We start from the raw sequence: 21211 nt of genomic DNA, 5'->3' as shown, positions 1-21211 counted from the left end.
AAGCTTCTATATCCTTTCTGTCAAGAATTTAATACTATATTTTTGAAAACAAAGTGAAACGGGGAAACATTCAGGCAATCAAGACTTGGTACAGATGTCTGCATTTTTGCACCTTCACAAATCGAAAGAAAAACAAGTCTGAGGAATCACAGAAGAACTGGGGATGTTAGAATGAACGCTGAACAAATCCATTGGAAGAACAACTAGGATGACTATCTAGTTTGCATGCATTTCTGGAACAAGCTGTCTACACTCAGTCTTAACACCTGGGAAGCTATATATTTGTACAGGATAATGGGATGATGAGGTGAAGCAGATTCACTAATACTCCCCCATCAAAGAAAATATGTCTTCTGTTACGGAATGCAAGCTATATATTTATTAATAGTGTGCTGGGTGCCGCATAGATGGCAGCTGTGCATACAATATGGATTTCAGCTTACAAAGAGAGACAACTTTACTTGTACAGCTATTGTGCACAAAACTGAACCTGAACCTTTACTGTATACAACAGCATGGAATAATGCAGAGACAATGCAATCTTGCAGGAAGTGTACCAGACACAGGCTTGTTGCCCCATGTGGAATGGACTGAAAAACACAAGTCTGCTTTCCAGAATTCATTTATTTGTCTTCTCCTGAGAGCAAATCTGACATCTAATTTTATGAAATGCACCTTCTTTAAACTGGGAATTGGTGAAGTATGGAAGTTAGTTGCTGAATGAGGTGAATATGTGACATCAAGTTCAGTATAAATATTAGTAGGCTCCCTACTGAAATGCTGGCACTGGAAATGCTGAGTGCCGAAAAAATTAAAACCCAGGAGAAGAGTGAATCTCAAAAATCCTTCTTCTCCTTAAAACTGTTTTGTTTTTGCAGGGGCACACACACTCAACTTATTTATACCAACTCTTGAGATCACCATACCTCAAAGAAAAGGGAATATTCCAAGAAATAGCATCTCGGACTTAGTATAAAGAAGTGCAATCTTGCGGCCATTCAGTCTACATGTTTTGGTCCCGACATTTTAAATGGTTACCAGATTTGTAGGATAAATATGAAGAACCAGTTAGTATAGGAAAAGAAAAATGGTGTAGGAAAAGTCTATAACAAGAAGAGAGATTTCTGAGACCCTCTATCTGTGACTGTCACTGGAAATGCATTTACTCACACAATGAACCTGAAGTCACAAGCTACCTTATGTTTCTAAGGTTTGTGCAAGATCATGGCAGGAAGCAGGCCTTCTGTCTCATAAGGTGATTTTTTTTTGTATCAGTGGCCTACAGGGAGGATACCATGAAGATATTCTCAGGAAAAACTGAATTATATGAAGATTCAGCACCAGGTCACAAAAGCTATCCCAGAATTTACAAAGGTGGACATTAATACAGGAGTTCTAGTGGGCCAAATTAGAAAGCAGTAAAAGATACTTTCATGACTTATTCTTTGGAAATGTGACTTGATTACCTGGGAATTTCACAATACTACACTGGAATTTCTTCAACTCTGAGACAATAGAAGAGTCTTCTGTTGTTAAAGATAGCTTCAGACGCTCTCCTTGACACTTAATTTGTTTTTTTTTTGTTTTTGTTTTTTTTGTTTTTATCTTTATTTCCTTAAAGCCGGTTGCAAAAGTGAAAAGTGTGAAGGCTGAAATTAATTTAGTGCCTAACAGAAGAATATTCGCAGGTATGACGGTCTTCAGTGATGAAGGGACAAGAGTGTTGCTCTGGTAAATGTGAGGTTTACCTAGCCTCCACATGTTTAAAGACACAGCTTTGCAGAGATATCTAAGTGACAGGCAGTAGTTGGGATGCTTTCACAAAATGATTTCTGCACTGCAGTCTGCATGCAACCTGACAGAGTCAGACAGAAGATTTCTCCAGCAAAACAGACTACTTGTGTTGAAATGGACAGTGTAAAATGGCTTAGGATACAGATAAGGTTATCTGTTATATCACATACTGCAGTTGACTTATAAGGACCTTCATCTGTTCCGGAAAGACAGTACTTCTGATGATAAAACTTGTAGACCGCATCTACAATGTCATCATGTCCCTACAAATGACATAAGGGGAACTTCCTTCTGATTTTTCAGATAGGTGTCTACTGCTTTAACCGTCAGAACAGTTGTTCTGTCATCTGCAAGTGCTTAAAGAATGGAAATTATTCCTAGTATTTGAAGACTATTGATATGGCAGTGGTACTCCTCTTTTTTTCTAGTTAAATTATTTACAGCTGCTCAGAAGCAAAGTACTTTTGCACTGAAGGAGACCTGGGGCTTTGGAAGGGTAACAGATGATCCATTACTGATTAACAAATGTCCAGGAAATAAATACAGAAAGAAAGAAATGAAGGAAAGAGCTGACAAAGGATACAGGTAACCTTAACACTACATTGAAGCTTGCTCAGATTTCCATGACCTTTTTGTGATGGTATTATCACCTTTTGCAAACTCTTCACTAAAATAACTTGTGTCAATGAATATATTAAAAGTTGGGTCATAATCTGGTGAGTCTGTTTCCTGTTTTTTTATTATCTGCTATCATTAACTTTGCATTCTCTTGACCTAATTAATTTATTCAATGAGAATTGCACTAAATTCTAAGCCATAGTCTGGCGAGCCTGTTTCTTGTATTCTGATATCTGCTATTATTAATCGTTGCACTCTCTTCAACTAAATAACATGTGCCAGGGCACAGTGATGGCAGCTCCAAAGGTGTACAGGGATAAAGTCCTGACAATAACCCACGCGGCCCATGACTAATTAACAGCATGGATATCTGCTGGAGTTGGCACAGGGGAGACGGACCTGTTATCCTCAGGGAGAGAAGTGAAATGGTGGCATCCTATTCTGAAATCTCCTCATAGGAGGGAAGTCATTATTTATGGTCTTTTCTGAGTATGTGTTCAGCTCACCAAGCCATGAAATCAGTAAACTGCATGGAAGTATACATAATAATAAGAAAAAGGCATAGTGGCTCCCATGGTGATGTGAGTCATACATCCCTTGATGAAGGGGGGGGGGGCTAGGACTTCAAAAAAAAAAACACACACACACACACATACTGGGATGTCAGCAAGGGCACAAGTGGCAACTATGGCTACCTTGATGCTGGCCCCTCCAGTGATGGGGTAAACGCCTGATGGTTGTTGGATAAAAACATACAAAAAATTCAGGACACAATCTGGTGGGCTTATTTCTTGTTTTCTGGTATTGTATAAAAAACTGTTAAGGTGATGGTATCCAAAATAGAATGATAGGTTTCTGAGAGAAAGAGACAGACAGACAGACAGAAAGAGAAAGAGTGATAGAGAGACTGGGTGGAGGGACAGAGTATGTGGTATAACACATTTTGAAGATGAGAAGCACTTTTATACAAACAAAAAGGGCATTGTGGGGTCACACATACTGTAACTACAGTGGAGTTAGAGGTAAAACGTTAGTTATCAAATAACGGTATAGTTAAAAGCCAAGATTGCTGAGGTGCACTGCACTGCTAGGTTACAATGGTAGCATTCAGAAGTCTGCATTGTGCAGAATTTACTGCTTCAGTAGAGGCATTATGTATGTTTGGTAAGAACTGCACACCATGCATATCCGAAATGTTTTTTATACAGCAAAGCACTGCATTTTTAAATATTTGATTTGCCAACAAAAACAAGTGTTCTGTATTATTTTGATTTAAAAGAGTTCTCCAATGAAATTGAAATATGTTTTTATGACTTTGGCTATCAGAAAACACACTGTCCAGAGTTTAGCCAAGACTGAGAATGTATTCATGATGTTATCTAAAAATAGTCTACATTGTTAATTTTACATCATGATACTGAAGTCTATGAAAGTTACAAGTACATGTTGTCAGACCAACTATACTGCTATAATTTTGGAAATTATTAAAATGATCTCAAGGTATATCTGCGGTGGTGCAGCGGTAGCGTTGTAGCCTCACAGCAAGAGGTTCTCCCGTTCGATTCTCGGCTGGAGTGCGGGAAGTGCCTTCTGTGTGGGGCCTGCATGTCCTCCCCGCGGTTGGGTGGGCATTCGAAAGACATGCGTAAATTGGCGTGCCTTCGTTGAAGGTTGAACGTCGAGCTGGTACCTCGGCGTTCATAAAACTCTACTGCCAATCATTAGCAGACTGGAGTTCAACTGTGGCGACCCCTAACCGGGAAAAAGCCGAAAGACAAACATTAAAATTGTCTCAAGATTTTAACAGTAGTCATTTTATATGACCTTTTTGTGAAACACAATACCAAACATCTACAATGGTTGTACCCTTTCCAGGGAAAGGATCATGGGCTCTGGCAGGCTGGCTGAACAGTCAGGGCTTTTAGAGTGAGATGCCCAGATGTAAGGAATACTGAAACAATAATCTAATGAAGAACATATATATTTTTATTTTTTCTAATGTGTTTTTTAATTAAATAAAAATAAAATTCTGGGTTGGTAACTAATCAGAGACACTGGAACTCTGGGTATCTTCTAGTGGTGTCAAATGGGACAGTGGGTACTGGAGGAGTGGGCATATACCAGTGCTACAATACATACCTAATGTTAACCTGAAGGTGGCTACTGCAACCACAGGTGCCAAAACATATATCTTGCATTACAGATAATGTTTGTGGATGTGGGAATTGCTGTAATTGTTTTTTCCACCTGCAACATGCATCCTCCTAGTGCTACAACATAACATTTCATGTTAGAGGCAATGTTTGTATGTAGACACTGCATCCCCAGTGCTATAAATCAAATTTCATGCTACAGATTATGAATGTAGGCACTACACCCTCCTGGTATTACAGAATATATCTATTTTCACAAATAATGACTGCAGAAGCACTACCCAATGCTATAACATGTATCTCATGTTAGAGATAGCATTTGTAGATGGGCAGTGCACACCCCCGTGATATAAAACATACATTGTGCTGTAGATAATGCTTGGAGGTGAGCACTGCACACCACAGTTTTATAACACATATCTGATATTAGAGATCATGTTTGTAGGTGGGCATTGTATTGCCCCCAGTGTGGAAGTGGGTATTACTGTAGTTGATGATTTCACCTTCGCTATCATAAAGCACCCAGTAGGTTGTTATATTACTGCCAGGAGGTGCAGGGGCAGAGCCCTGGATAGGGTGCATGTGTAACTTATGCACACCAACTAAAGTGAGGTTTCATGGATTTCTGAACTCTTCAGTAAGCTATCTCTTCGTACTGAGTTTGATGATGTACTTGATATTAGCAAATGTTTGTTGAAAGACTGCCATATGCCAGTGGCCAGGAGATGCACAGTGGCAAAAGCAAATGTACATCACTCTCCTACCAATTCACCCTCCAGTGTGCAAATCCAAGGTTAGAACAATAAATCATTACTTCTACCCCCCAATACACTGTCATATTATGATTATCGTAGTACAGTTGTGTAAGTAAAACTTACCGTAACAATAGACATTCTAATTGATCAACTGTTGCAGTAGCCTAAGCTATATGAGCCCATATTGTGCCAGCTTTCAAAGCTTAAGGACACATTCCACACACTCCAACTGCCAATGGCTCAAACAAAGTAGCATAAAATAGACAGAACATCAAAAGCTTCAGAGCTTTCTTGCTTCGAGAAAGGAGACTACAGTCCTGAAAGCATAAACACTAGAAAAGGTAAAACAAATATAATTATACACAAGGCTTTTTATACAGCCACACCCTGGCTACATGTCAAAAATAAAACAAGGGGGAAAAGATAGCTAGATAGATAGACAGACAGACGGATAAATAAATAAAAAGCGGGGGATGGAGGGAGTGGATGGCTACTGCAACAATTCTGCAACTCAAGAGTTCTGGGCAAAGTAAAAAATAATAGCATAATAATAAAGGCACAAAATCCAAAACACATTTTAAGTATTACTCTAATTCACTTAAAAGGTTAATAGAATAACTCGTTTTGCATCAACATGCATTCTTTGGACAATAAGTATGAAACTCTGAAGTCCGGATTTATTGACTGCAATTCTGAATGATTTACCAGCAAATCAAACCTGTTACAAGGGACAAAACAAAATTATGAGACAAAATCAAGGACATTCTTTGAAATGAGAGACACTGACAGGTATGCGCTACTCCTGAATGAGATAAATAAAAGTGATTTACACCCACTGTTGTTTGGTGACTGTTAAACAACAGTCACTGATCTGCAGTGTACCAGTGTGACACAATGCTGAAATCAGTGAATTATGCTTGTGTGCGTTGCAGTGTAAGAGTTAACAAGCTTCAATGATTTATCTCACTTTCTAACATAAACATCAATTACTTGTGTGTGTATGGGAGGGTGAGGGGAGTTGCTACAGTGTATTTAAGAGCAACAGTCTGACCATACTTTTTCACTTACATCACAAAAACGGACCTAATGCTGGGCACATAAATTACTCTTTTCTAATAATAGTAAAAATATGCAGTTAACAGTTATATTTCAAAAGTAGATGCATCACAGAACATTCAGACATTTACATCTTCTAGGAGTCTGGAAGCCCCTACACTTCAGATTATATAAATGGATTTTGACATGGACTTAGTGGTGTTCTCTGCTCTCAACCATTCAAAAAACAGCCTTACTCAGAGGTGTGCACAGAAGGTTGCTATAGGTTGTGTGGTGGACTGAGGATGGTGTGGTCATTACTTCTTTAATTTTCATCACAACCAAACCTTAAAGGTGTGCATAGGATGTCATTATAGTTTGTGTTTAGGCTGGGGACAGCATTGTCACTGGTTCTTTTAACTTTTCTCACAGACCTCAGAGGTTTACAAAGAAAGTTACTATAGTTTATGTAGGGGTAGTGGACTGTCTAGGAGCAACAAAGTGGAACACATTACTGTAATCATTATTTTTTCACTTTCCTCAGAATCACACATCAGGCACATATTTAGGTGGCTACCTTTGCAGGTAGGGAATGTTATGTATATGTAGGACGCCAGTCACTTGAAATACATGACTGTAGACATTTGAACCTCTGCTTTCATCTTAGTCTAGCACCAGAGGGGTGCACATACATCGACTGTCTTTTGTGGGGGTAGAAAGGCAGGCAGTATTCCCAGACAGGATATGTGTATCTTCATAACTGTCTTGTTAGTTTATTGTAAGCTACTATTTTGCCAGCTTTGAACATTAAGCCTTGGGAGTAATTTGTGTTTTCCTTGAAAGAAAAAAATAAGAATGAATTTTTTTTCTTATTCATGATTTTTGTTCAGGCCACCATTGGATTAAAAGGATGGGAAAATGCACTAAAATGCATCCCAGACCGTCTATAGTACTATGGCATTTGCTGTTCCCAGCTTAAACGGAGTTATTTCCTGAAGTTATTACTTGTTGTCTTGGTCAGGAAAGTGATTTGAAAGGATGCAAGGAAAACTACAATTTAGCAGCAACATTGCTTTTTCCTTAATCATAATTTTTATTCAAACCATCACTGGATGAAAAGGTTGTGTAATTTATAAATAAAATTTAAAAATGCACTTCAGAGCATATGGAAAGCAATGGCTTCTTGAAAAAGCTGAAGAGTACGGCAGAATGTGAGAAAAAGGACGAAGAGTAATATGCATGGTGTGAGGAGCCCAGGATGGGCAAAAAGAGAGGGGGAGCACTGGAGGATGCATGTATGGGGGAGGCGAAACAGTAGGCAGTGCATATGGCACCATTTTCCTTAAGTCTGTCCAGCCCTATACACAGGGTGGTTGTAATGTATCGTTATTGTAACTAAATGGCAGTAACTGCGAATTTCCCTCCGAGATCGGCCAACATAGTACTGCTCCTAAAACTCTGCAGCATGAACTAAAAGGTTGCTTAGAAGGGGGTGACAGTGACAGGGTTATAGACTGAAAATGTCCAAGGGGTCTCCAAAATGCTTGTTGTGGTCATCTATATTATAATTAGAGTCACCCCACACACACACACACACACACACACACACACACACACACACACACACACACACACACACACACACACACCCTTATAATTCCCATGGGTATGATCACGTAACATTTGCAATATTTCACTTTCCCTTTTAATTATTCTTCTGTATAAATATTAATAACTTTTTTAATATAAATATTAATAACTTCATACTTCTTTCTTTTTTATCTATACAACTAAAATAAACCAGTCTGCCAAATTCTACAATCCCCATCTATAATATATTAATCTATATTTTTCTTACTCTATACTAATACGTTCATTTTTTATGTCCAAATGGAATACCCACATCCAGTCTAATATTTTCTCTAATTTTCTAACTTCCTGTATGTCAAAGATCTTATCACAGTCTAAAACCTAACCATTTTAATACAGTCTCTTCTTTGATATTTTGCTTTATACTATTTACATTAACTGTGACCTGCTTCTTTCCTTTCTATTCTTTTACCCTTCCTCTTTTTATTCTATTCCTCTGAGTCATTGCCTTATGTATTGCTGAGTATATTCATCTTCCTACAACACAACTATAAAACATGAAGGAAAGCAGGAAGCCAGGAGTAATTCCACCACTGTTTTATTGAATCAAATAACCATAAGCGCCTTCGTCAAGTTCATTACAAGACTTCATCAGATAAAAAATGAACTGAAAAGCCAAGTTTAAAAGTCCTTCCAACACAACTATACTATAATACATTTGTTTTATTTCTTGCTTGGCTTCCTTCACTTTTTGGAACTATTTGGATAACTATTTACCTGAAAAAATGTAGTTTTAATGTTTTCTACATTAGTGCTTTACATTATTTGAAACATATAAAGCAAGAAGTGTCAAACATTTAGATGTAACACTATTTTATATGCAGGATTGTAACCAAATATGTATTTTTACCGGTGAAACTGTTTGAACATTGCAAGCTTGGTTTCTAATATCTGTTTATATGATAAACACCTTACTCTTTCAACTCTCCTGGGCAGCAAGACCTTCTTCGCTCTTTAATTCCTTTAATTCCTTCAGCTCTTGGTGGCAGCAAGAGCTTCTCCACTCTTTATCTCAGTTAGCTTGTTGTATTTACAGTGGCCATTTTCCTTTTGGGAATGATGCATATGCAGTTCATAAGATCATTAATAAAAATTGGAATTTAGTATTTACAGCAGAGATGAAAAACAATTGGGTGATGTACCATTAATGGTAGAGTAATGACACTAAATACATGACTAGTAAAAAAGAAAATAAGATGGCTAAGTGTGGCCTCTGTAAATATTGTAGATTTATTCTATAGAGCCTATATGTTACAGTAACAGGATATGAAAAAAAAATAGGATGTTAAGGCTATTTTAATTATAGATAGGATCTTATGATTGATGCTTGTCTATTTTAATATACATTCTTTGCATATTGGTTGAATTTTATATTAATTGATTTATTTTATTGCTATAGGCATCCAGTATGAAGGTTTTTCATAAATAGAATAGGAATATAAACATCAAATAAGCTATATGAAGTATGTGAGAACGAATAAAGAGCAAAGTAATGGAAAACCATGCATAATATATTAGAATTTTTTCATAAAGTTGAATGAGGTTTCTATAAAGATTTTTATAATGAATTTTTATAAGGAATTTTTAAATAATTCAGGAATATTAGTTAGCGATGAAATGTAACTACTACATATTTTGTTAGGATTTTGAAATGAACTGGTGTTGTATTTGTCTTTGTATTTGCACAGAAGAAATGAGCTACATCTTTAAAGTCTTGTTTGACTCATCACTAAACAAGCTGTTAATTGATATGATTAAGAATTATTCAAATGGTATAAAATGGTCCCAGTGACTTATGTTAGTAGATCTGATGAAGCGTGCGCTCCAGCACGTGAAAGCGCTTATCTTCTGCAGTTTTATGGAATAAAAGATTTTGTGGATTATCTTGGACTTCTCGTGGTGTATCCTGATTACTGTTTTACTTTTTCGAATTGTTCTACACGTTTTGCAGCAGGATACTTTAGGAGTACCAGCGGTAATTTTTCGGTTTGTTAATTGAGTTTGTCAAGAATTTGTACCGCTGTCTCCACGCTATGGAGAATGTCGAAATAGAATTAGACTATAATCCAGGAGCAAGTATGACTTTACCTACTATAGAAGCATTTCTACCATCTATGAACAATCCATTGCTTACACTTGACTTTGCTGATATTAGCAGTGTAAGGGTACCTAGGAATGTACCAGGGGTCAATATGACTGAATTTTTTGAACTAACTAAAGAACTTGAAAACAATTTATACAAATTACAAAGACTCTCCTGGCAAAGAAAACACCTACAGGCATGCATTCACTTTAAGATAATACCGAGAGGAATGAGAGTTCTTTGTATGCCTACGTACGGCCAAGCATATCCCAACCTGTTAAGAAAATGGCAGAATTTGAACATTGAACTTGGCTATAAATATATAGATTTGTTACTTGAACATTTTGAACCCATAGAGTCAGAACTCCGTACGAAGACTGACTCACTATATCAGACATTAACCGAGCGGTTCAAAACTGACATTTGTATACAAAAATTAAATGACATCTCGACTCAAATACGTTTATATGGAGAGAAACTTAAAAATATAAAACAACGTAAATTGGCCCGTGATGTACAAGATTTCAAATCAGGGAATATCTTTGTATGGCCGAGAACAGTCAACAATACCATTCATAATACTACGCCTGATACAGTTTCAGATCGGGTTACTGAACCGGAAGCTGAAGGAGAGAGTAATTTGAATTTGGTGCCACAATCTGATACTGCTCGTATAACCAACACTCCGAATCTCTCCTGTTTGGAACATAATACCAGCAGTGTGGACACATCGACCCCGCCACCTAACCAACTGGCCCTTCATCCAAATGATGATCCGCTAAGAACAGGAGCAGTTAGACGAACTAATTCCACTGTTAATACACACATGAATGCCCCTTTTCCAATTCGTACCTACAACTTGAACAGAGGGAGATCCTTAAGCAGAGGACCGAGAAAACGGAAGGTATCCAGAGACAGGTACGAACAGCCGAAATTGAAAAGGAACTGGAACTGACTTTGGTTCATAATCTTTCTATGTATCCTCTATCGACTTCTGACATGTCACTTTTAAACAAAGGACTTAATTTTGTGCCTTCGCAAAATAGTAAGTTATCTGAGACTATAACAGACTTACGGCTTTTTGCTAGAAAAATAGCTATTAAGCTATTCTTTAATAATACTAACAATGAATATGTTAATAGCAATGTGAATATGTTTAAGCGCAACAGTAGCTTTAGCCCTGCTCTACCACCGACTGTAGAGAGTTTTGTTAAAATTTGTGAGAAGGAAATATATGCACTGTATGCCAGTAGAAGTATTAAGAATAGATATTTTAATCTCAACAAAGATGAATGTATGTCCTTGAGCAAATTGAGGAATAACACTGATATAACAATACTACCCGCAGATAAAGGGGGTGGGGTAGTATTGTTAGATAGAGTGAATTATATAGAAATTGTGGAAAATATGCTCAAAGTTGATGACACATATAAGGTTCTTACCAGGAATGAAGTGGTAAAAACAACAAATGAGGTCAAGGAGAACATATATGATCTTTTGATGTGCCGTCAAATTAGTAAGGAAATATATGATTATTTTTATGTTGAAGAACCACTGGTTCCAATCTTGAAATGTCTTCCTAAAATACACAAAGAAATGGTCCCAATACCCATGAGGCCGATAGTAGCAGGAAGACATTGGGTAACATATTATATTTCTGTGTTTATAGAAAAGGTTCTGAGACCACTGGTAGATAAAGTCAGGACTATATTGAAAGATACATTACAACTTTTGAAAGATTTGGAAACAATAGATCTTGAATATACATGTAATCATGACTTAATACTAGTCACATTAGATGTATGTAATTTGTTTACTTGTATTCCTAATGAGTACGGTCTTCAAGCTATTAGGGAAGTAATGATAAAAGACAGTAACTTCTCTACTGATAGACAGACCCTTATAGCGCAACTACTTGACATGATACTACACAATAATATATTCTTGTTTAATCAGTCATATTACCTACAGACATGGGGAGTCGCCATGGGGACACCATGTGCGAACTCCTACGCGAATCTTGTCCTATATCACTGGGAACAAGAACATCTGTTCCACAGTGAATGGATGGCTAAGATAGTAATTTACAGGAGATTTGTGGATGATATCCTACTCCTTTGGAATGGGACTAGTGAGGAACTACATGAGTTTGTAGAATATCTACAGAATACTACAGAGTTTCTCAAATTTACATATGAATTCTCAAAAGAAAATGTGAACTATCTAGATCTGGTTATATCTCTAGATACAGGGAAACAGATTCACACTGGTTTATTTAGGAAAAAATGCTGGAAGAACACTATGCTAGAATTTAGCAGCATGCATCCCAGGTATGTCTTCACAGGGATAATAAGAGGACAGTACTCTAGAATTCTGAGAATATGTAAAGATTTAAAAGTTTTATATGAAGAAGCTATTATACTAGAGAGAATTTTTGTAGAGAGAGGATATAATGCAACTCTAGTTAGGAACATTGCAAAAGAATTACTGTCCCTCACAGGACATGAGTTGTCACCTCCAGATAAGCCTATAGAAAAAGGAGTAGGTAGGAATTATACATCCAAGAAGTATAGTTCAATAGTTGCCAAGAGGAAAGTCCCACAGAGAATAGTTAGTTTTACTATGAAATATACAAATGATAATTCTGAAATAAGAAAAATTATAACAAGACACTGGAATATATTAAGCTTAACAGAAGAGGTTCACAAATTAGTGGGGAATAGACCAACATTTGTCTTCCAGACCTGTGACAATTTGAAAGAGATATTCTCGAGAAACATGCATGAAGACCACAAAAATATGAGTCACAATATTAAGAAAGTAGGAACGTTTCCATGCTTGAGTTGCAGGATGTGTCAATACATCACCACTGATCAGAATTATGTGCATCCAAATGGCTATTTCAAGTTTATACCAAGATTATACACAGATTGTAACACCAAGAACCTAATTTATATGGCCAATTGCACACAATGCACAGCATTCTATGTAGGTCTTACGAAAAGAAAATTAAAAGAACGAGTGTACAATCATGTGTACGATATAAGAAAACAAAATGAACTAAACGCACTTGCTAAACATGTTAAAGAGTTTCCAAATCATGGATTTAAGTTTAGGGTCCTGCAAACACTTAAAGATAATATAAGGATGGGAGATATGAACAACCATCTACATAAATTAGAACTAGAGTGGATTCTCAGAACAGGAGCACACAGGGAACCAGGTATTAATAGCTACTTATCACTAAAACCAATCTTGAAATAATAAAGTAGTTTTATCAGTAGAGTAACATACTTGTATTATGACATAATTCATTATAGACTAATATTTTAGAATGAAGATGGTATGGAGCACTACATAAACAATAATCTTTGTTTGGTTTTTATTAGAATTTTTAAATATTTCTTGCATGTGTAACCAAGTAGATTTAGGTAATAATTAAAGTGATTTTAATTCAATTTCACTTGATCTAAGAGAATACTAGGAATCTTGAAGTCACACAGTTATATATAATTGACCATAATTTAATTAGAGTACATGAAATGATTTTTTATCCATGAAATCTAAGAATATAACTAACAACTAATAACATCTACATAGTGTAATTTTAAAGTTTATAGAAATAGTTAGTAAATCTGTGATGGCTTTCACATGTTTTGTACATATAGATAGGTATATTGTGAGACATCTATTATATGAGTAATGATATATTTAATATTGTTTTTAAGTAGTTTTTTATTTTATTTGATTATACAATACAAGTTCTAAATTCTCAATATCTAAATTAATTAATAATTAGATTTAAATAAATATATTATTTCATACATGATATTTATTATTTCTCTGGCATATTTCATAATAGTAGTTATAGGAGCAGTCGCATTCAGGTCATAGATTAAATAAGTGGATTTGGCTGATAGTTTATTAGAAATTTATTTATATATCTTAGATAGATACATGTATTAACATTGAATGAATTTTTAGCATTTTCAGTACACACCTATAATATGTTTATAGACAAATAAATAATATTAATTCCCGGAACCAATACTGTTATAGGTGTTCCGTTTTTTATAATCAAAGGAATATAAAATCGTACTTTACACTAAGCTCTAGGTACATTCAGACTTATACACGATACAAAATCATTAATATAGTGTCTAGAAATAAGTTCATGATTCCCGTATACTATGCAATTCAGGCACAAAATATATTTAATGTAGGCAAGAAGATAGTTCTGGAGACTGAATGACCAGAGTAACTAATATGTAAATAAGCATCATAATTTTCTAAGATACAGCGCACAAAGATTAGTATACAATAGACAAAGTAATGTGGACTGCGGTTTGAGAGTAATATGAACTGCTCTCTAATAATTCACGAGAGAATTAATATAACATCTACACTCTAGATGCGTCCTTTGCTTTTATTAGACATAGTACATAATGCCAGCACATAGGGAATCAGTATTTTAAAAGTAAAAAAACGACTCATTGCTAAAGCGCTTATGAATATAGATCATGATGTTTAATGAAAGTAAAAATTATAGATAGGATTTTATGATTGATGCTTGTCTATTTTAATATACATTCTTTGCATATTGGTTGAATTTTATATTAATTGATTTATTTTATTGCTATAGGCATCCAGTATGAAGGTTTTTCATAAATAGAATAGGAATATAAACATCAAATAAGCTATATGAAGTATGTGAGAACGAATAAAGAGCACAGTAATGGAAAACCATGCATAATATATTAGAATTTTTTCATAAAGTTGAATGAGGTTTCTATAAAGATTTTTATAATGAATTTTTATAAGGAATTTTTTAAATAATTCAGGAATATTAGTTAGCGTATGAAATGTAACTACTACATATTTTGTTAGGATTTTGAAATGAACTGGTGTTGTATTTGTCTTTGTATTTGCACAGAAGAAATGAGCTACATCTTTAAAGTCCTGTTTGACTCATCACTAAACAAGCTGTTAATTGATATGATTAAGAATTATTCAAATGGTATAAAATGGTCCCAGTGACTTATGTTAGTAGATCTGATGAAGCGTGCGCTCCAGCACGTGAAAGCGCTTATCTTCTGCAGTTTTATGGAATAAAAGATTTTGTGGATTATCTTGGACTTCTCGTGGTGTATCCTGATTACTGTTTTACTTTTTCGAGCTATTTTAATTGTGAAACAAGTGGTGTAGTGTAATTAGGGTCATGATCTACCTGTGATGGATTTTATGTAGGAAAAACAAAAGTTATGTACTCACCATAACAATGCATCTGTGTTATCTATTTTCATTTTTCCTTAACTGATGGGTCTCGGATCTGACCTCAGATCTGGTTTGGCCACTTTTTTCAGATTCACAGATCCAACTCTTGAGCGCCTCCCTTTAATCATAATGCCCCACTAACCTAACATACCTCAGATCGACTTTGCTGCCCTCAATGATACGTGGCTAATACTATAAGGAATCTATAAAGCAGAGCTATAACTGCTCAAACAAGGAACAATAGTTCCCAAAGTAGTATCCCTTAGCTCTCTCCAGGAGTAAAGGGAAGGAGGTTAGGAGGGTGGGAAGTTGAAGAAGAATGAAAATGGACAACACAGACACATTGTTATGGTGAGTACATAACTTTTGTATCTGATGTTGTCATTTTCATTCACTCCTCAACTGATGGGACAGAGTCCCTCAACTAGATGAACCTTGGGTGGTCCTCACTGAAGTCTATTTCAGAGTACTATGTAACCAAAGTCAGCTCTGTTCCTAGAAATCAAATCCAATTTGTAATGAGCAATAAATGTATGAGCACTGGACTAAGTGGTTGTCGAAGCTGCTAAGAAGGTAATAAGGAGTAGGGCTAAGCAAAAATTCCTGATGGATGCCTAGATGATAACTCCCTGGACTGGAATCATCTGGCAGACAAGGGAAGTTCATGGGCAGCAGGCAATATGAAAAGAAAAAATTAATTTGGCAAACACACAGAAATTCAATAATGGGAAGGCTACATAAATAAGGATCTCCCGAGACTGTTTTCTGAGACGTACTCTGTCCTCTTCTGTTACATCTATTGATTTCCTGGATGTGCATGTAATGACTACTGAGAATGGGATAACTACCAAATTACATAAGAAAGAGTGAAGTAAAAATAAAGTTTTACATCGTAACAGCATGCATCCAAAACATGTATACACTAATGTGCTAAAAGGACAGTTCTACAGATATGCACGTTTAAGTGCTGATTATAGCATTATGTATAAATCATTTAAGAACCTTAAAAGTGACTTTAAATGTAGAGGCTACCATGATGTGGAGGTTGAGGCTGCCTGTGATGAGGTCCTCCAACACAGGAGGGATGTTGCTAAACCTTACTTCTCTGAGAGAGCAGTGAACAGTGAAAGAAAGATCTCTGATGCAAGAGGCTCTGACTTAAGAATGTGGATGACTTACTCTATAAATGTTAAAACTATCTGCAATATTATTAGGAAAAATTGGAAGCTACTTGAATCTGATTATAGGTATACATCAGTACTTGGTAATGCACCCAGGTTTTGCTATAAGAGCTATAGATCATTTAAACAGTTTCAGTGTTATAAATCCACTAATAAGACGGTCTCTGTCTCTGATAAATGTGGTACATTTCCATGTAGAGACTGCAACATGTGGAAATATATTCATAGCAGTGATTCTTATGTACATTCGGTGAGTAAGAAGAGTTATGTCTCATTTTTATGCAAATTGCAGAAGTCAGAATCTAGTATATTTGTCATTCTATGTGAAATGTGAATCCTACTATGTAGGTAAGTCAAACAGACATGTGAAAGATAGAATTAGAGAACATTTAAATATCATCAGGAAGAATGGTGTTCATAATGCTCTGTATAAACATGTTCGAGAGAATGAGACCAGTCATACTTTTAAAGTTTTAGTTTTGGAATTACTTACACCTAGCAATAGAAAAGGTGATCTAAGGAATAAAACAGAATGTAAAGAGATGAAGTGGATTCTAGAATTACATGCAGATGGTAGGAAGGGACTTAATGCAACTGCCCATTTAAGACCAATTCTTAGGTCAAGTGACTTGGTGTGGTAACTGTGTTTAAAAGATGGTTTGTTTGCAACAGTTTTTAGATCTGATGATGCTCCTGTTTAGGAAGGCGTGAAAGCACTTATCTGTGTTTTAACCTTGCTTTTATGTTTTTTATTTTCCTTTTTTGAATAAAATCCATGATTTTATACAGCAACTGCCATGGCTGACTGGTTGGATTTACTTCTGTTTTTATCTTTTTGTATTTAACCACTCTTAATCCAAGTTTACAATGTTTTTCTCTTTTTCTTTACATTTTACTATCTTTATTAAATGATCATGTATGACATAGGCAATCATACATTTATATAACTCAAAACAAACCATACTGACATAATGTTAGTTGCAAACATTATACTTCACTTATAATCCATCCAGTTATTGTCAGTCAAACATTACATAGCTTACTCAAATCCTGGCTTCTTTTGACCTTCGTTCCTCTTCTGTGTATTGTTCCCACAATTCCCATTTTTCCTATGTAATTTGCTCCTACCTTTTTCTAAACAACCCAATTCCAGTTGTTTTATCTCTGTTACTATATTCACTACTTCTGGTAAAGCTGGTTTAGGCTTTGATTTCCATTTTCCAGTAACTGGCAGCCACCATAATTAGCCTCAGCAAGGCCTTACTATGTCCTGGCAATTCCGATTCTGTATCATAGCTCAAAAAATCATTTCCTTAGTTACACCAATTTTCTCATGCAATATCTCTGACCGAGCAGTCTGCAGGGAATCTTTAGTCTGCCAACTCACTACACTCCAAGAAAATATGTTCCCAGTTACCTCTTTCTTCCCTATCTCACCTCCAACATTTGCTGTCCATCTGAGGAAATATTCTTTGGAGTCTACTTGGGGTATAAAAATACCTATGTAAACACTGCGAAGCAAATATCGTAAATCCTGAAGACTTTGTTGTATATTTGGGAGACATACATATATTCCCCACTTTTTCTTTGTGAATTGCTTACACAGTCTCTCTTCCCAATCCTTTCTAAGCTTCTCTGATTGATTCTTATAGTCATCATGCAATATTCTGTATGCTCTATTAATTATCCCTTTTTAAAGAGCAGCTTCTGTTCTAGATTCTACTAAAAACTCTACAAGTGCTGGTCTTTCGTTTAGGATCCCCTTATTTCTTTCTCTTTGCCTACATTCTGATATCAATCCTTGATAGGGAATGCAATCTCTATCCGGCAGTCCAAAAAAATATTGGCCTCTTCCCATTCTATTACCTTTCCCCTCTAATTATTTGCTCCCAATAACTTGGTACTCCAATAAATTCCAGCCCCCTATTGCCTATTGTATCCCTAATTCCAATCATCTCTATTGGCAGAATCTCCTTTTTCTATTCCTGTGTTGGCTTAGTTCTTAGAATACGTTATGCTGTTTTACGAATATAATATTCTGCATGGTTACTGTTATTCTACTTAAGGATTTGCATCCAAAATTTCAGTCTCGCCTTGTTTCTTGAGATTCTCCCCATCTCATCATCATCCCTTTCCACTTTGAACTATAGCTTTTTACTTGTACTATGCATAGAACCCTTAACTGTGTAGTGCTGAAATACCCCTTCTAATCGGGTAATCCCAAACTGCCTTTTTCAATTGGAAGAATCAGCTTATCCCACGTCAATCTTGCTGTCTTCCCATCCCAGATGGAATCCTTCAGCTCTTTATTAATTGCAATCCACAACTTCTCCTCTGGTTGATAAAAATATGCCTGACCAGTATATAAAACTAAAGGGACTAAAAACATTTTAACTGCTTGTATCTTCCTATCCATATCCATATAACAGAACTTCCAATTTCTCATTTTTTGTATTATCTTTTGTTTAGTCTCTTTCCACATGTCCTTAGCTGCCACACCATAATCCTTTTTAATCCATACTCCTAAGTACTTCATTTTATTATGTCCCCATAAATATGGATATTGCTGAATGAGTTATTGTGTGGGTTTAAATTTTACATCTATTGCCTTTGTTTTAGTTTCATTAATTTTGTATCCTGAAAAGATATGAAACTGCCTCAAAATGTTCCACAACACTGAAATGTCCTTTTTGGGTTTTATCACATAGAAAATAATATCATCTGCAAATACAGCCAGCTTTTCTTGAGTACTATACCAATTCCCGAATTTCTGAGTCTCTTACTTTCTTTGCCAATGGTTCTAAATAAAGTGCAAATGACAAACGGAAACAGGACACACCTGCCTGGTTCCTCTGCTCAAACAGAAATTATCTACCCACTTTAATTTTCTCCTCAGATCCCTCATATGTCCTCTTAATCAACCTTACAATTTTATCAGGGAATACAAATGCTTCCATTCCCTGCACATAAACTCCCAACTTACATGCTTACTCTGCATTAAGACCCACAAACAACAGTGGTATTTTCTTACATTCAGCTTCCTTCTGGATCATCAATGTTTTGTTAATGCCAACTGTTTGCCTCCCCTCCACAAAACCACACAGATCCATGTCTATCAATTTTGGCATCACCTTTGCCATTCTTTTAGCCATTTGAATCATGACTTAGGATTGAAATGTGCATGTTTGAAGCTGGATCTGATGGGTCTTTACCTTCTTTAGGTATTAAAGCAACAACAGCTTTCTTCCAGGATGTTGGTACTTCTCCTCCTCTTAAAATACTGTTAAACAAAAACTTCCAGATCTTTATCAGTTTTTTTCCTCTTAGCTTCTAAACTTCCACAGGAATACCATCTATTCCTGGGGAATTTCTTGTGGATTGGTTATACATCACCACTTTTATCTCATCTCCTCCTATCCTATTAGTAACTGAGCCTCCTATACCGCTAGCCTTGATATATTTAATTCTTCCATAAACATTTCCATTTGTACCTTTTCTTGATCTCCATATTTCTCTGCTTTATACAGACTTTCATAAAATTCCCAAAACATTTCTAGTACATCGACAGGATCTCGTTATCTTCCTTTTTTTAGGCTCCCAAAGCTTAGCGACAAACATTTCTACTTTGTGGATTGGTTATACATCACCACTTTTATCTCATCTCCTCCTATCCTATTAGTAACTGAGCCTCATCTACCTCTAGCCTTGGTATATTTAATTCTTCCATAAACATTTCCATTTGTACCTTTTCTTGATCTCCATATTTCTCTGCTTTATACACACTTTCATAAAATTTCCAAAACATTTCTAGTACATCTACAGGATCTTTTGTTATCTTCCTTTTTTTAGGCTACCAAAGCTTAGCGACAACCATTTCTACTTTCCGTTGCCTGAGCTGTTGCGCTAGAAGTTTTTGTGTTCTGGCATCATTATCAAACAACAGTTGCTTAACAGCAATCTTTCTAAATTCATGCATATTATTGAGGTAATACTTTATTTTCTGTGAGCATTCTGCAATTGCTCCTTTTCTTGTCCTGTCAGACTCCCCCTATTCTGCAATACTTTACATTTGTCAGTTCCTCTAAACAATTATTGTTGTTTCTTAACCATATCTCTCTTTCTTTTATTTCCAGCATATTTTGAAACTCTACTTTGACTTTATCCCACTCCCTAGCTATATTTTCAGAAGAAATTTTTGTCTTCTCTAATAACTCCTGAATAATTTCCACTACACATACCTTAAATTCTTCTCTTTTCAACACATAGGTAGAAAAGTGCCAGTGCCTTATTTTTATTTCATTAGTATGAGTTTTTTATTTTAGTTATTATTGGCTCGTGATCTGAAATAATTATTGGATGCGTATCAAAACCTTTCAATAAATGCACATGTTCCTGTGAAATGTAAATTATGTCTAGCCTAGCCCAGTTTTTGTATCTAGAGGAATAATGTGTAAATTCACTCCAAACTCCTACTACTGAATTCACATTTTCCATGCCAAATATTTTCATAAATTTCTTCGAAAATCTACACTCCTTTGTTATATTTTTCATTCTGGCCCCCTAGACACATCTTCTCTGCTGCAAATCAAATTCCAGTCCCCACCTGTAAGTAATATTCCCTGCTGAAAACAAATTATTTCTCCCAGAATTTTCTTAAGCTTCATTATA

General features: G+C 35.7%; 1 protein-coding gene across 3 annotated transcripts in view; it reads right to left on the bottom strand.

Annotated features, from left to right (window-relative positions):
- Positions 1-21211, bottom strand: part of FBN1 (fibrillin 1) — a 4097759-nt gene that overhangs the window by 2096 nt on the left and 4074452 nt on the right. The window lies entirely within an intron of this gene.

This window comes from Protopterus annectens, chromosome 7.part0, assembly GCF_019279795.1.
Source record: "Protopterus annectens isolate FY-2018-M chromosome 7.part0, PAN1.0, whole genome shotgun sequence".
NCBI lineage: Eukaryota > Metazoa > Chordata > Ceratodontiformes > Protopteridae > Protopterus > Protopterus annectens.
The sequence above is the reverse complement of the archived record's forward strand: the minus strand, read 5'-3'. Positions and strand labels throughout refer to the sequence as shown.